Source organism: Calliphora vicina, chromosome 4, assembly GCF_958450345.1.
Source record: "Calliphora vicina chromosome 4, idCalVici1.1, whole genome shotgun sequence".
Taxonomy (NCBI): domain Eukaryota; kingdom Metazoa; phylum Arthropoda; class Insecta; order Diptera; family Calliphoridae; genus Calliphora; species Calliphora vicina.
The window spans coordinates 101454506-101469569 of record NC_088783.1 but is presented as its reverse complement, the minus strand read 5'-3'; the positions used below and the strand labels follow the sequence as shown (position 1 = coordinate 101469569).

At 32.6% G+C, this 15064-nt stretch overlaps 1 long non-coding RNA gene across 1 annotated transcript in view; it reads left to right on the top strand.

Annotated features, from left to right (window-relative positions):
- Window positions 1-4618: 4618 nt before the first annotated feature.
- Window positions 4619-15064, top strand: part of LOC135959060 (uncharacterized) — a 187452-nt gene continuing 177006 nt past the window's right edge. Inside the window, exon 1 of the long non-coding RNA XR_010576494.1 lies at window positions 4619-4730. This is a non-coding gene — a long non-coding RNA (uncharacterized LOC135959060). The remainder of the gene's footprint in view (window positions 4731-15064) is intronic.

Below are 15064 nucleotides of genomic sequence, written 5' to 3'. Positions count from 1 at the left end.
GATCAAGATTAGAGCTACCTCATGGATGGATTTTGGTCTTCCAATTATTTACCAGATTTGAAGTTGTAATCATAAAAATACCGAAAAAGGGAGACTCATCAGAACGTAGTAACTGGAGGGGTATCACTCTTTTGAATATGATGCTGAAAGTTATTGCCCACATCATCAGGAAAAGGCTTTGTGATGCAATCTCTCCCGGTATGAGGAGAGAACAAGTCGGTAGCCGCCGTGGAAAATCCTATGTTGAGCATGTCAACAGTCTGAGGATAATAGTCGAGCAGTCCGTTGAATGGATATCCCCATTATATCTCCTTTTTATAGATTTTGAAAAGACACTCTCAACCATACAGCAATTTGGAACACGTTAGCCTGTAATGGAGTTCCACAACAGCTGATCTCTCTTATAAAATCTATTTATGCCAATGCAACATGCAGAATATTGCATGAAAATGTATTATCTGATAACTTGAGGAGGTAGAATCCTTTTGCTATCTTGGAAGCATAATTGACAGGCAGGGCGGCTCCAGCGCAAATATTTCGGTACGATTAAATAAGGCATGGCAAGCTTTTGGAATGTTGACCATCGTGTGGAGATCGTCCAATATTTCTCAATGAACGAAGTGCCAATATTTATTGGTTTCTGGAGCGGCAATACGAGCCAATATTTATTTTTTCTTTAGTCGTGAATTAGTATATCTGTAATTAAAATTAATTTTAACTGCTGTAAATATATTAATTACTATATACTTACTTGTAGTGTAAATATGGAGTTTGATGACTGTATAATATAAATAAATTATCCACTGGACATGTAATTTATTTACAACCCCGACCAGAAATCACAAACTCCTTTCCCAAAAAGGAAAAATAAGCCAAGTGTAAGTTCATCTTGGACCTACAATACAATAAATGATTTGATAATGTCTTTAGAAGAGCTCCCATGTGTTCGGGAGGACTCTTGCTCAGACTGCAAAGACCGATACAAGCGAGAACAGGTATGGCGGGAAATCGAAACGAAATTTCCGAGACATACGGATGATTGCTAGGCTAAATAAAAACAAAGTCTTCATCTCCCAAACGAAAGGAGCTAGCTCTCTGTTGATAAGTTTTGTTTGATGAAAATAGGCAATATCGGTCCATGATTTCACTTAGGACCCATACAAAAGTCCCCCGGAATACTGCTGGAGCAGTCATAACTATGTTGATTATGCGGCAATACTGATAAAATTTTGCACAAATTAGTTCCAAGTACTCTGAAATTATACTGTAAAGTATTAATCCCAGTGTGTAAACTATAAACTTCTTTCCATAAGGAAAACAGTTAAAAACAAGTTAGAGTATTAGCTTATATGTATAATCAAAACCAATAAGGTCATCGATTGTTGTGCGTTTTGTATACAAACATTTATCTGGTTCATCCGATTAGGTTAGTTTTATATTTTCTATTACTAGAAAATATCTGTGGTAAATTTCACATAGCTAGTATGTATAATAGCCATCGATTTTTCGATAGCTTTTGGCATGAGGAAAAAAAATTTCCACTACGACATATCAAAAAAAATAATTTTGCATTGTATATCTTATCTCTCTGTGAACATTAACTACTGCACTCCCTTACCCGTTATTAACAGAAGCTTCTCTGTATTGATGGCGGGCCAGTTACCTTCTTCTAGGGACACGTTTGTCATCTATACAGATGGCTTCTAGTCTGCGGTTGGGGTAGGTGGTGCCTTGTATATTCCCCGTTTTCAGAAAGCGGTGCGTTTCAGGCTACTGGATCAATGTAGTATAATTCAAGCTGAAATTTCAGCGATCAAAAGGGCGGTACACTGGATGAAGTACTATAGATTATTTGGTATGAATATCCGAATCTGTACTAACAGCAATCCTGCTATCAAATGTCTACTCGTCATACAGATTGGTACATGAATGCCGGGTATCTCTTAACGAGATGGCGAGACATTCTAACCTGGCTGCCGGGTCACTCTGATGTACTTGGCAATGCTATTGTTGATGAACTGGCCAAAAAAGGCTCATGTCTGCAAGCCGATGAGATCGATCTTTTAGTCGGTTTACCGCTATCCTGATGTAAATTTCATACTCATACAGAGTAAATTGTTTGAGCCTGCTCAGCTCAGATGGCCTAATCTGACAAATTGCTCGATATCGAGGCTCACATGGCCCGTTTTTTTACCATCATTGGCCAATGTCCTTCACGGGGCTATCAAGGGCTAGACTTCGAGTTTTGCTATCCGTGCTTACTTGATTGGTGCCATAATGAAGACGAGGAGGAAACGGTTGAACATCTCCTCTGTCTTTGCCTTGATATATCGGGGGCTCGGACTGCGACAAAAAGTAGTCCTTTTTTGCACGGCCCATCTGATCTATCTACTGTGGACGTCAGGAAAATGGAATCGTTCATTCGTGCTTCAGGATGGTTCGGCACTGAACCCATCTCCGACATGTGAAGGACCTGACCATGTTCCTTAGGGTATCACAAATGGACCAAAAAGCCCTTTTTAGGTTAACTTTTCTGACCAACCAACTTACATATTTTCATAGTTTTACACGTTAAAATAGATTTTCGACGTTACCCAACACAAGTATTTCCGGTCAAAGAATTCTTCGGATCAACCAGTTAGAAATGACAGATTAATTTCCAAAATATTTTCTTCTGTCCCATTGTGCACTGGGAAAAATCAAACTTAGACAGAACTGCTGGGTACAATAAAATTCCAAAAAGTACAATTTGTTGATTTCACTGGTACAATTTGTGATTTCTATTTTGCATCATCCCTGATTAAAAACTATGTGTGTATGTTGGAATGTGAATGTATTTAGTCCGTAGTAAGTGCGACTACAATTACAACATGTTTCATTATTTTAGCTATGGGAGTCGTTTTGGATTAATTTTTTGGTTGTTGTTGTTATTGTTGTTGGTCTTATTATTGTTACGTGTATATTCGAATTCTATTTGAATTTATGTGCATGAATGAGTATGTTTTACGATAATGTAATTTTGTTTTAGTTGCTTTTTTTAAACATCTTCTATGGATTTGGGTGTGGTATTACTACTCTACGGTCTTTTCAACTGATAACCAAATATGTATGTTAAAATTATATTCTTACTTACGAACCGAACCACACTCATGTACTACTACGTACATACATACAAATATTTATAAATTTTATTTAAAATAGAAACTGAAAATCAAAATTTATTTTGTTTTATTTCAAATAACTAACATTTTCATTCATCTTTTCCTGAAATATTTCCAATTTCACCAATTACATCAACTTTTTAATTCTTAAAAATTGTTTGTGGACTTCTAATTCTCTCACCTTTTTACTGAATGGCGATTGCATGATTTCTTCTCAACTTTTATAAATATTTACAAGGGAACCCAATACCATAATTGGCAACTTGTTATGGGTCCTTTATATTTAATGAGAACATAAGTCATTCCAAGACCTTTTGCTTTTCAATATAAATTTATTTTTTAAATAAAATTGCTACAAACATTTAAATTTACTTCGAATTCACTACCTGGCAAGTGCTCCATTCCAAACAAGATACCAAAATACAATTAAATTAAATAAGTCTCATAAATTCCGGCCTCACATGCCCAAAAAATTCATCTTAATCTAACCCAAAGTAGAACGGTACCTAAACTTCCGATTCTGAGTTCCCAGATAATATTGGATGCCTGTACGCAAATGAATCCTTATTTGCGCAAATTATTAACCCTCTAACCCGCAAACTTTAAAAAGCTAAAAAAACTCAGAACAGCCATAAGAAAATAATTTGCAAATTAAGTTTAGGAACCAGGTGAAATTTTTGTTTCGAATTATTTTAATTTTTTTTTTAATTAAAAAAAAAAATTTATTTTTTAATTTTTTTTTTGGTGAAAAAAAATTCGGGTTAAAAATATTTTTTTCCGATTTTGACCCATTTTATGTCCAACTTTATATGGTCTTCGAGGTTGTCCTGGTTTTTTTCCTCAGCCATTTGTGGACCGCTATCTATAAGGATCCAAAATATAATTACTTTATAGGATCGGAAAATTATATTGTGGAAATTACAAACGGAATGACAAACTTATATATACCCTTCTCACGAAGTTGAAGGATATAAAAATTACACACAAAATTTCATGTTCTAAAATTATGACATCACTCACAAAACAGCTGACAGAACCAAAACTAAAAGTCAGAATGCATTTCGACCTTCGAGGGAAACAGTTAAATTAACAAAAAATATATAATTACTTTTTGAGATAATTGGTGTTTTGTAATGCATGCCTTGAGGCACTCTTGCGGGTTAGAGGGTTAAACTCATACAACAGTCGTGGAGATGATTGTTGCTGCGGATGATGATGCACCTGCTATAAATTTCCACTACTCTAAAGCTGCAACTGCTGGTAGTTAAATAAGGCTTTTATATCAATTTGCACTAATGATGAAGGTAAATCTAGAGCAGGAATTTTGAAGAGAACTAGATGTAGTTTGTTTTCCATATCATCCAAAAATCCGTTTTTGCATTTTTATACCCTTCAGCTTCGTGAGAAGGGTATATATAAGTTTGTCATTCCGTTTGTAATTTCTACATTTTTCATTTCCGACCCTATAAAGTATATATATTCTGGATCCTTATAGATAGCGGAGTCGATTAAGCCATGTCCGTCTGTCTGTCTGTCTGTCTGTCTGTCTGTCTGTCTGTCTGTCTGTCTGTCTGTCTGTCTGTCTGTCTGTCTGTCTGTCTGTCTGTCTGTCTGTCTGTCTGTCTGTCTGTCTGTCTGTCTGTCTGTCTGTCTGTCTGTCTGTCTGTCTGTCTGTCTGTCTGTCTGTCTGTCTGTCTGTCTGTCTGTCTGTCTGTCTGTCTGTCTGTCTGTCTGTCTGTCTGTCTGTCTGTCTGTCTGTCTGTCTGTCTGTCTGTCTGTCTGTCTGTCTGTCTGTCTGTCTGTCTGTCTGTCTGTCTGTCTGTCTGTCTGTCTGTCTGTCTGTCTGTCTGTCTGTCTGTCTGTCCGTCTGTCTGTCTGTTGAAATCAATTTTCTGAAGGCCCCAGATATCTCCGGGATCCAAATCTTCAACAATTCTGTCAGACATACTTTCGAGAATTTTGCTATTTAAAATCAGCAAAATCCGTCCATAAATAACGGAGATATGAGCAAAAATCCGAGACAACCTCTGAAAATTTCATCAAAAAACACAATGTATTGCATGCTTTGACAAAAAAACAACAAACATCCAAGTGCAAGCTATGCGTATTTTGTTTTTTTTTGTGTTTTGTTTCTTTTGGCGTTGTTGTTGTTTTTTATACAACTAACCGTTTGTTTGGTTGTGTGGATGTGCAAGCTTTGCGTATTTTGTTTTTTTTTGTGTTTTGTTTCTTTTGGCGTTGTTGTTGTTTTTTATACAATTAAACGTATGTTTGGTTGTGTGTTGGATTTTTTGACAAAAAATCAACATATCGTATGTTTGAATGTGCATGCTTTGCGTATTTTGTTTTTCTTTTGTGTTTTGTTTCTTTTGGCGTTGTTGTTGTTTTTTATACAATTCAACGTATGTTTGGATGTGTGTTGGTTTCATTGCCTTGCGTATTTTGTTTTTGTTTTTTCTTTTGGTGTTCTGTTTCGTTTGGCGTTGTTGTTGTTTTTTGTGTTCTTGATAAATTTAGGATGCTGTACGCTGAAAGTGGGCAATGTACATACATATATACTAATTATAAAAAATAATAATGCATCCACAACAAAGGTGAAGGGTATATAAGATTCGGCATAGCCGAATATAGCACTCTTACTTGTTATAACCTCCGTCTGTCCGCCGCTGCCGCATGCCGCATATGGAGTAAAACCAATCTACAAGAGACCATACAGACTCCATTCCATAAAAAACTGCACCGTTTTGTGCGGTTTATACGCTGGTGGCATCATCATACCATATTACTGCCAAAATTAAGCCGGAGCTCGCGTTAAGTTCAATGGATCAATGATTTATTGTTTGAAATATTGATGACATTGATCCGGACGAAATGTGGTTTCAACAGAATGGCGCTACGTGCCATATCACAGTGGTTTAGAAACGTTTTTTTTTTGTTGAAAATAGTTCGGTATCTTTTAGATGTTGTTACGAAATTTCACATTATTGGTGAAAATCTTAGGACTTGAATATTGATATTTTAGTAATATTAAATAATTTTATAAATTTTTCGGACGTTATTATAAAAAAATTATAATATTTTGCTTTTCCTTGATGAAAATTATAAAATTTTAAATTTGAAACTAATGTAGAACCAAATGTCCATAAATCAATGGCATTACAATTTTTGACATTTTTAATTTTCATATACCGAAATTCCTAAAAAGCGAAACTTCAAAAACTGAGTTTTTTTAGAATAGTGTTCACTATGATGTTATTTACAGAGTGATAGTCAAAAAACTTTGTATGTATTTAAACAACATATAAGGTTATACAAATGTGGACTTTTTAGAGGATTGGTGCTTTGCGGTTTTAGAATTTTTTACTCAAACCTAAATTTTTTGAGAAAATTGGCCAAGTTTGGATAGGTCTAGTGGCTACTAGTCTTCTTAAGTGAGCCAAATTCCTAAGAAATTTGTATTTCTTCAAAAGAAAATATATAGGTACTTTTTTGGGAAAAAAACTTAGAAAACGGTCCTTTATACATGTTTCAAATTTGGATGCGTGTAACTTTTATAGGAACGAGATAGCTTTTAGCAAGTTTTATTTATCACAAATATAGCTGATATTTTAAAAATAAATTTAGACCCTTCGTATGCCCGTCAAAAGATCGAGGAAAATTTAGAATTCAAAATTTTGTATTCCCTCAGGTATACTCAATTAATTCTAGAGAGCTGTCATCGAACCAATTTGAAATTGGAGTTTTTAAACTGCCGTTAAAAAATTCATATTCGAGTACCTGATGTAGAATTTAATCTAGTTTTAGCCAATACCAGTAATTATGAATATAATTTGATTCTTAAATTTCAATTAGGTAAGCATATTATTCCAAATTTGATCACCTACTCTCAACGGAAAATTGGTTCGTATATTATTCGTATAATAACACCATAAAACAAAATCAATTTTTTTCCAAAATTACAAGGTCAGACCCTCTAAATCCTGAAGGCATGGGTTTTTTTGCCCTTCTTTTGAAAAAGAGCAAAAAACGCCATTTAAACAGGAATTTAAGGGGTTAACATGTTCCGCAAAAATATTACCCGTGAAATTTTACTATAAGTCCCTGAATACACCAAAACGAAAACATTTTAGGTATAAAATGTATTTAGCAAATTTATGCAAAATGTTACGGAGAACATTTTTGTAGAATATGTTAACCCTCTAAATCCTCAAGGCATGGGTTTCATGCTAAATTTTTGGGTAGTTTAAAATAAAATTCTTAATAAATGCGAAATTAAACATAAGCTCTCTTTTGTTGTGTCTTATTTCTGAAGTTTGTTGCTCTTTTTTAAAAGAAGGACAAAAAAGACCCATTAGAGGGTTAACATATTCTATAAAAATGTTCTCCGTAACATTTTACATAAATTTGATGAACTCATTTTATAACTAAAATGTAAGGATCACATGGTTTCTTATACCGATTAACAATAAGAATGTAAAACTTTAACCCCCCCTCAAATGAAATTCAGATGTAAACTTTCAAAACGCCGATACAGGTGTCTTTTTTTTGTCCCCTCTATCAAAATTTATTGATCGGACCTTGTAATTTTTTTTTTGTACAGTGTTATATTGGGAATTCCATATCATCGTACATGACATTTGTATGCCTATAGAGTGGAATAGATTTTGCAAAAATAAGAGTATCTGAAAAATAATTTGTTCTTCATGTTCCATTCAGAGGGTACTATATTTTAAAATAATAAAAAGTTCTTTCAAAATATTGTTGTCCAAAATATTGAGCGAAATAAGGGTATATCGAACGTGACATAAAACGGAACTCATTTTGAAGTACATGTAGAAATATGCGAAAATATTCGAATCGTGAGAGGCGTTATGTTTTCTTTTAATTTCTTGTACATAGATACTATAAAAGTTCTGTTTAAATGTAATATTTTATTTAAATGTTACATAAATATAATACATATATCATTAGATATGTGTTTTATACAAATTTTTAATACAAGAACAATGCTTTTAAATTTGTATTCGGTAGTCCGGATAATTTGATAATTTGGATTAGGGTCTGCAATCAATTATCCGGATTATCAAGGTTTTACTGTATTTGAATAAAAACAATGTTTGGATGATTTTATAATAATTAAACATTAATATCGTACGTGACATACCGTACGTGACAGATTTGTCTCTTATAATAAAACAATACATATATGAGGAGCCGTAGAACAAAAGGTACTTTTCTGAAAATTTTAAAATTTTGGGAAATTGATTTTTTCTAGAAGATTTCAACCCAAATATTATAAAACTACCAAAAAAAGAAAATTCGAAATAGTACCTTTTGTTCTGCGGCTCCTCATATGTTCTGCAAATATATGTATACAAAAACTAAAAAAAATAATAGAAAATATACATTCGGTTTCAATAAACAATTTGACAATAGCAAAAAAACAATCAGAGTCAAATTCATTTCATACTACAAGCTAATTGGGAGCCTAGTTTTCGCCGCAATTTTAGCCTAAAACATTAAAAAATTAAATATAATCAGTTTAAACTATTATTTTTGTCTTTAAAATGTTGTAATATGATCTAAATACTTTCACATAGTAACATTTTATTATTTTCTTCTATTCAAATCATCTTGAAAAAATGTTTCAAGGGTTTTTGTTTTTTCAGTAGTGGTAGCGATTCTCGTGGAATTGCCCATATGTAAACGGTCTTTCATTAACCGTTTCCTATCTTTATATTTAAATAAAACAAAGTGTATGTGAGATATTATCGATATTTCTTGTTTGTTTGAAAGGCTTTCGATGACATTATGTATTGAATATAACATAGTACAAATGTCCCCCGTTGTTTCGCTGGGTGGCGCGCATTCGAAATGTCGAATTTTCAATTACTCTGGCCTATAAATCAGGCTGAATTTAGCCGATGGTATTGGCTATGTTGACTTTGAGGACCGCTGTGGTTTGTGGCTTATTCGTATAGAACTTAAGATAACCCAGTTCACATCACCTCCACGTAAGATGACCATGCCCTCAAATTGCTTGTGCAGAATGTCCAATGTGACATGAGTTGTGTGGTACGTAGCTCCTTCATGTAGAAACGACATGTCGTTGGCCAAATATCGCTCGCCGTTGACGGTTTTGTCCTTGCTAACGACGTTCTCAAAGAAATATGAACCGATGGCACCACTAGCCCAAAATTCACACCAAACAGTTACTATTTCGGGATACATTGTACGTTTTTTGATCAACAATTTTGTACTCATTCATTCAGTAATGGGCCTAATCGCTGAAGATGATTTTTTGATGAAAACGTTGCGCGAACAGAACACCCATTTTGATAAAACATTTTTATCATTTGCACGTGTTGATAAATTCTACCAATTATGGAACGATCGTCCATAATAACTCGTTAAAGTGGGAGCTATGTACAATTGTAGAGCTATCATCGTCAAGTTAGATCGTGTGATATGGAACTTATTTTTGTTATGTTAATATCAACATTTTAAAGAGATTTGGAATTTTCGGAAGTGATTTCCTTTTATGTAAAAGTTATTTGTGGCGGAATTTGGAGGAAAACTTACATTACAAAGTAATGAGTTAAATGCTAATAAGTATATTTACTCTCTATTGGCATTCTAACTTATAATTTTAACACGGTGATGTCATTGGAGGCAAGTACTTAACACGTTCGCTTACAAATAGGGACTCAAATAAGTACTTAATCTAGTACAAATTATCTCTAAAAAATTAATCAATTATTCTGTAAGATATAAAAATAAACTGACTGAAAAAAAAATAGTTTAAATCAATGATTTTATTATGAATATAGTAGAAAGTTACTATCATATTAAATGTCAGCAATTACCAAACTACTTCTAAGTAATGCAGGCGGAATGAAGTAATCAGTTAAATGTAAGTTGTTCAGTAATTACTAGACATTACCAGGTTTTTACAGGGTACATATACACCATGGTGGGTGACTAAGTCCTCGAATTTGAACAAGCTGCGTCACTTAGTTTGAGTTTGATAGCAATTTACAGACTACCTCGTGACTTGAAGATAAATTTGAAAAAAGCGAATTTCGTCTGCTCATTTAGCATACTTTTTGCGGAAAAACCATCACACAAATGAAGGCTAAGCTGGATAGATACTATGGAAACTCTACACCATCAATTTCAATGGTAAACAAGTAAGATAGTATAGTCGGACAAGCTCGACCATGTGATGCTCGATAAAGTGAAGTTCGAAAGTGGGCCTATAACTAATTATGGACTGATCGTTTGGTGGGATGATTTGCGTATATATGTATATGAAACATATTTGTGTTGAATTTTATTTGGATATTTTCAGAGATTTATGCACATTGATGCAATTTTCGAGAATGGTGCTTATATGGGAACTATGGAACATTGTGGACCGATCGGTAATAAATTTTTTAGTACGAGTTCAGCTTATATAGAAATTATTTGGTTTGGACATGTTTATAATTAAGATAATTCTAAGAGTTTAACTATTTTCAGATAGGGCAGTTGTATGGCGGCTAGGAGAAATAATTGACCGATTCTAACTAATAGGCTTAGTCCTTGGGGCAATATAATTTGTCGAATTTTGTAGTAGTTTGATTACAAGGTTTATATGTACGAACGGGCATCGCTTAATCAACTCAGAAAGTGCTCCTGTGCAGATTGGTATACTTTAAGGTGGGTGTATACCCTACCCACTATTGTGATGTAGGGTATAAGAAGTTGTTTACGGAATTTCGTTGTGGCCGTACTAGCACGAAAGGTGCCGAACGTTCTGAAACGTAGGGTGTAGAGGTCTCTACAACACCCAAAAAAATCACGATATGTTGGCCGATCGGATATTTAAAGTGCAAGAGATTGTCGAAGCCATGACTCAGTGGTTTCAATTTTGAATGCTCAAAATCTGGTGCACAAAAGGGTACACACATATACAGTTTCCATGACAAAAATCCATGGATTAGGCTACGAAATACTCCTCTTTCCAAACCTGAACAAATGTCTCGCAGGAAAGAGATTTGACTCCAACGATGAAATCATCTCACAAAAATTCTAGATTTTGATGACCTTGACAAATCTTATTTTTTATAAGGGATAAAAGAATTGGCGAAACGTTAGATGGAGTGAAGAGAGCTCAAAGGAGACTATGTTGAAAAATAAAATAATTTTTGTATTCAAAAACCTGTGTTTTATTCAAAAAGGAACGGACTTTATGACCCACCCTCGCAAATCAGACATTTATGATAAAAAGTCATATTTCAGGAGATCATTTGTATGGGAGATAGGTGTTGTTTAGTTTAGTTTGGAAGTGCTGTACTAGTGCACTTCCACTCGGAGACCTTGGGGTCCATTGTGATTCCCTTCAATAGATATATACAGTGAGATAAGATCATGAATAAAAGAAGAGTCCAAAACTGCCTGGTAAAAATAAAATGAAAGAAAGAAGGATTTTGTTACGGATTTGGAATCGCTGTAGAACGTCATTTAAATAGCCACCCTAGATAGGTGTAATAATGGACCGTTTTCAGCTCAGCTCAACTCAGAAAGTGGATCTGAGTTGATTTATATACGAAATTCAAATTTATGGTGAACATTACAATTTGTGTGGCCATGGAAAACTTGTATACCAAATATCATTGAAATCAGAAGAGGAAATGTTAAAAATGCTAGCCTTTAAGAAATAGTAATTTCATAGGGAAAAAGGAACTTTGTCTGCAAGCATAGAAATTTATTAAAAATATATAGATTGTACTGGATATCATTGATTGGTAAAATGTTTTGCAAAATGTTTGAACAGTATTCGAAGTACTTACATGTGTATATAAACGTACATACATATATTCCTTGGAAACGTTAAAAATTAGCTCTATAGTCATATGGCTATAAATAAAATATTAATAGAGTAAAAACACAGTCTTCGACTTCATCTTATTTTAGCTCAGTGAACTTAAGTGAACTCCTAGAAGCAACAGCCACAGTACCATCGGTCCCAGACTGTTTTGCTATTGTTGGTGTTGTTGCTTTTTGTTTTTTAATAACAACAACATAACGAGCGAACGAACGATGCTACTACCACCTCAAATTGAAAATCGAAAAGTTTTCGAAAAACAACATTTTGAAAAACCGAAAATAAAACATACATTTTTCACTACTGACTAAACGAAATACAAACAACAACAACAACAACAAAAATAAAAACTATTTTACGAATGTATTGTATATAGAAAACTATTCATTCGTACACATGTATGAATGTTTGTACGTAGTGTTGTTGTAAAATGGCAACAACATATTAAAATACAGTTTGTCTGTCAGTCAGAGAATGAGTAAGAATATACAGTCATACATTATTACCAACACGGATAACATGAATTATACAGTGTCGCTCAAAACACATTCGACATAAATTCATCCTATACGACGATTATTTTTATAGGAAAAACAAATTTGCTTGCTTTATTTTTAACAAAAAATATGATTCGAAAAGTTCCACCGCTGATTCAAATTTAAAAAGCAAAATGATAAATATTTTTATAATTAAAAAGTAATAAAATGAATAAAACAATAAATATAATGTAATAAGGTAGCGACGAAACATATTGGACATATGTATTTCAATTGCAGTGATTACACAGGTCAACAGCAGAAAAAGGCTTCACTAACCACTATATAGATTTGATGCATCACGGTTACCAGAGCTGTAAATGAATCACTCATTTTTGAATTAATTCGCGAATCATTCACACAAAAAAATGAATTGAATGAAATTTGAGTCAATTCAAATGAATTTGGTAAAAATGAATTGCAATTCGTTTCCAATTCAAATGAATTGAATTGATTTTGAATTAATTCAAATGAATTTGGTAAAAATGAATTGCAATTCGTTTCCAATTCAAATGAATTGAATTGATTTTGAATTAATTCAATTCATTTACAATTCATTTGAATTGAATTGATTTTGAATTAATTCAAACGAATTAGAAAAAAAATTAGCAATTCATTTCCAACTCCGAAGCAAAATTCGCAGCATATTTAGCAGATTCTTCAATGTCATTAAGTATGCAGTATAATTAATCGACGGTTAAAAAGTCTTCCTTTAAATATAATGCGCCGTTACCATCGTCAGCTGGTGTTGAAAGATTATTTTCGTACGCCTCTATTCTAAACGTGGATTTCTTTCAGATGATAATTTTGAAAAGCTATTGTTGTTTGCATTCTAATTAAATCTAATTAGCCTTATTTATGAAACTCAATTGTGTTTTGAACGACATACATTGTTATTTTTCCTGATTTTTGATTATTTTTGGAAGATAGTTTTATTTTTTTGAAATAAATACATATAATATAAATATTAGCAAAAAGTTTGTTGTTGGGTGGTCGTGGGTCAAAAAATATCAAAAATTATTAATTGCTTCGTGAATATTAAATATGTTTTGTCGTTCAGTGTATTTCAAAATGAAAATCAGTTCTTCTTGAAGAAATAAACTCCAAACACCATGTTTTCATTGATCAGGCGCGTATACAGGACAAGGCTTTTCAATTTTTGTACTGGATATTTTCATTTTGGTAGGAGAAATCTTTCATTCCCCCTAGAGATCTGCTCTTGAATTTGATTGATTGCAACTCATTTTTGAATCATTCATTTGAATTGCTAATTCTTTTTTCTAATTCATTTGAATTAATTCAAAATCAATTCAATTCAAATGAATTGTAAATGAATTGCAACTCATTTTTACAAATTCATTTGAATTGAAAATGAATTGAAATTCATTTCTGCCTAATTCGTTTGAATTGATTCAAATTTCATTCAATTCATTTTTCCAATTCAATGAATTAATTCAAAATTTAGCTAATTCATAATGAATTAAAATCAAAAAAGAATGATTCATTTACAGCTCTGACGGTTACCTAAGAACAAAAATGGTAAAATTTTTTAATTCTATGAATAGATTTTTTTTTTAAATTTTTTTTCTAAAATTGCGAATTTTTCTATATGTTTCTCCACATAATTTATGATAACTCAAAAAGGGTTAGTCCGGTATTATTGATGTAAACTTAAAAAAGTTCCAATTTACATAACCTTTAATCTGTTTATATATTTCGTTTTAATCGGCTCAGTAATTTCGGAGTTATAATAACAAATTGTAGCAAAAAATATATTTTTTACGTGAAAAATGCAATTTTTTTTGTTTTATAAAAATCTTGAAAAATCGAAATCGTCAGAAATTGTTCAGATTTATTGCACTATCGAAAAGCCACATGTACTAGGAACAAAATGAGATACCGATCATAAAAATCAATGGATTCTTTTCGAATTTATTCACAATTATGTGAATTCGATTATTTTCAGAAAATTGTATCTGCGCACAAGCGTGTACTTTGAGTGTACACTTTACATGTGTTTCGTTTTGGTTAAAATTTTGGTTAGTCCCCTTTTACAATGCAGAAATTGAAAGTCAGACATTTTTCTCATTCTCTTTTGAACTAACATAAACCTGTGTAATACATTAAAACGCAATATATAAACAAATTAAAGGTTATGTAATTTGGAACTTTTTTAAGTTTACTTCAATAATATCGGACTAACCCTTTTTGAGTTATCATAAATTATGTGGAGAAACATCTACAAAAATTCGCAATTTTAGAAAAAAAAAATTTAAAAAAAAACTTCTACATAGAATTTAAAATTTGGATCATATTTGTACACTGGAACCACAATACATCAAAATTGTGTAGTGGTTTAAAAAGCCTCTATAATTTTTTCTATTTTGTTGCCCTGTGTTATCTTTAAATATCTTAAAAAATATAGAGGTTTAATTTACCACAAATTACACAAGTTTACACAAAAAAGTATATATTTGTTTGTTCATTGAATGACCCAT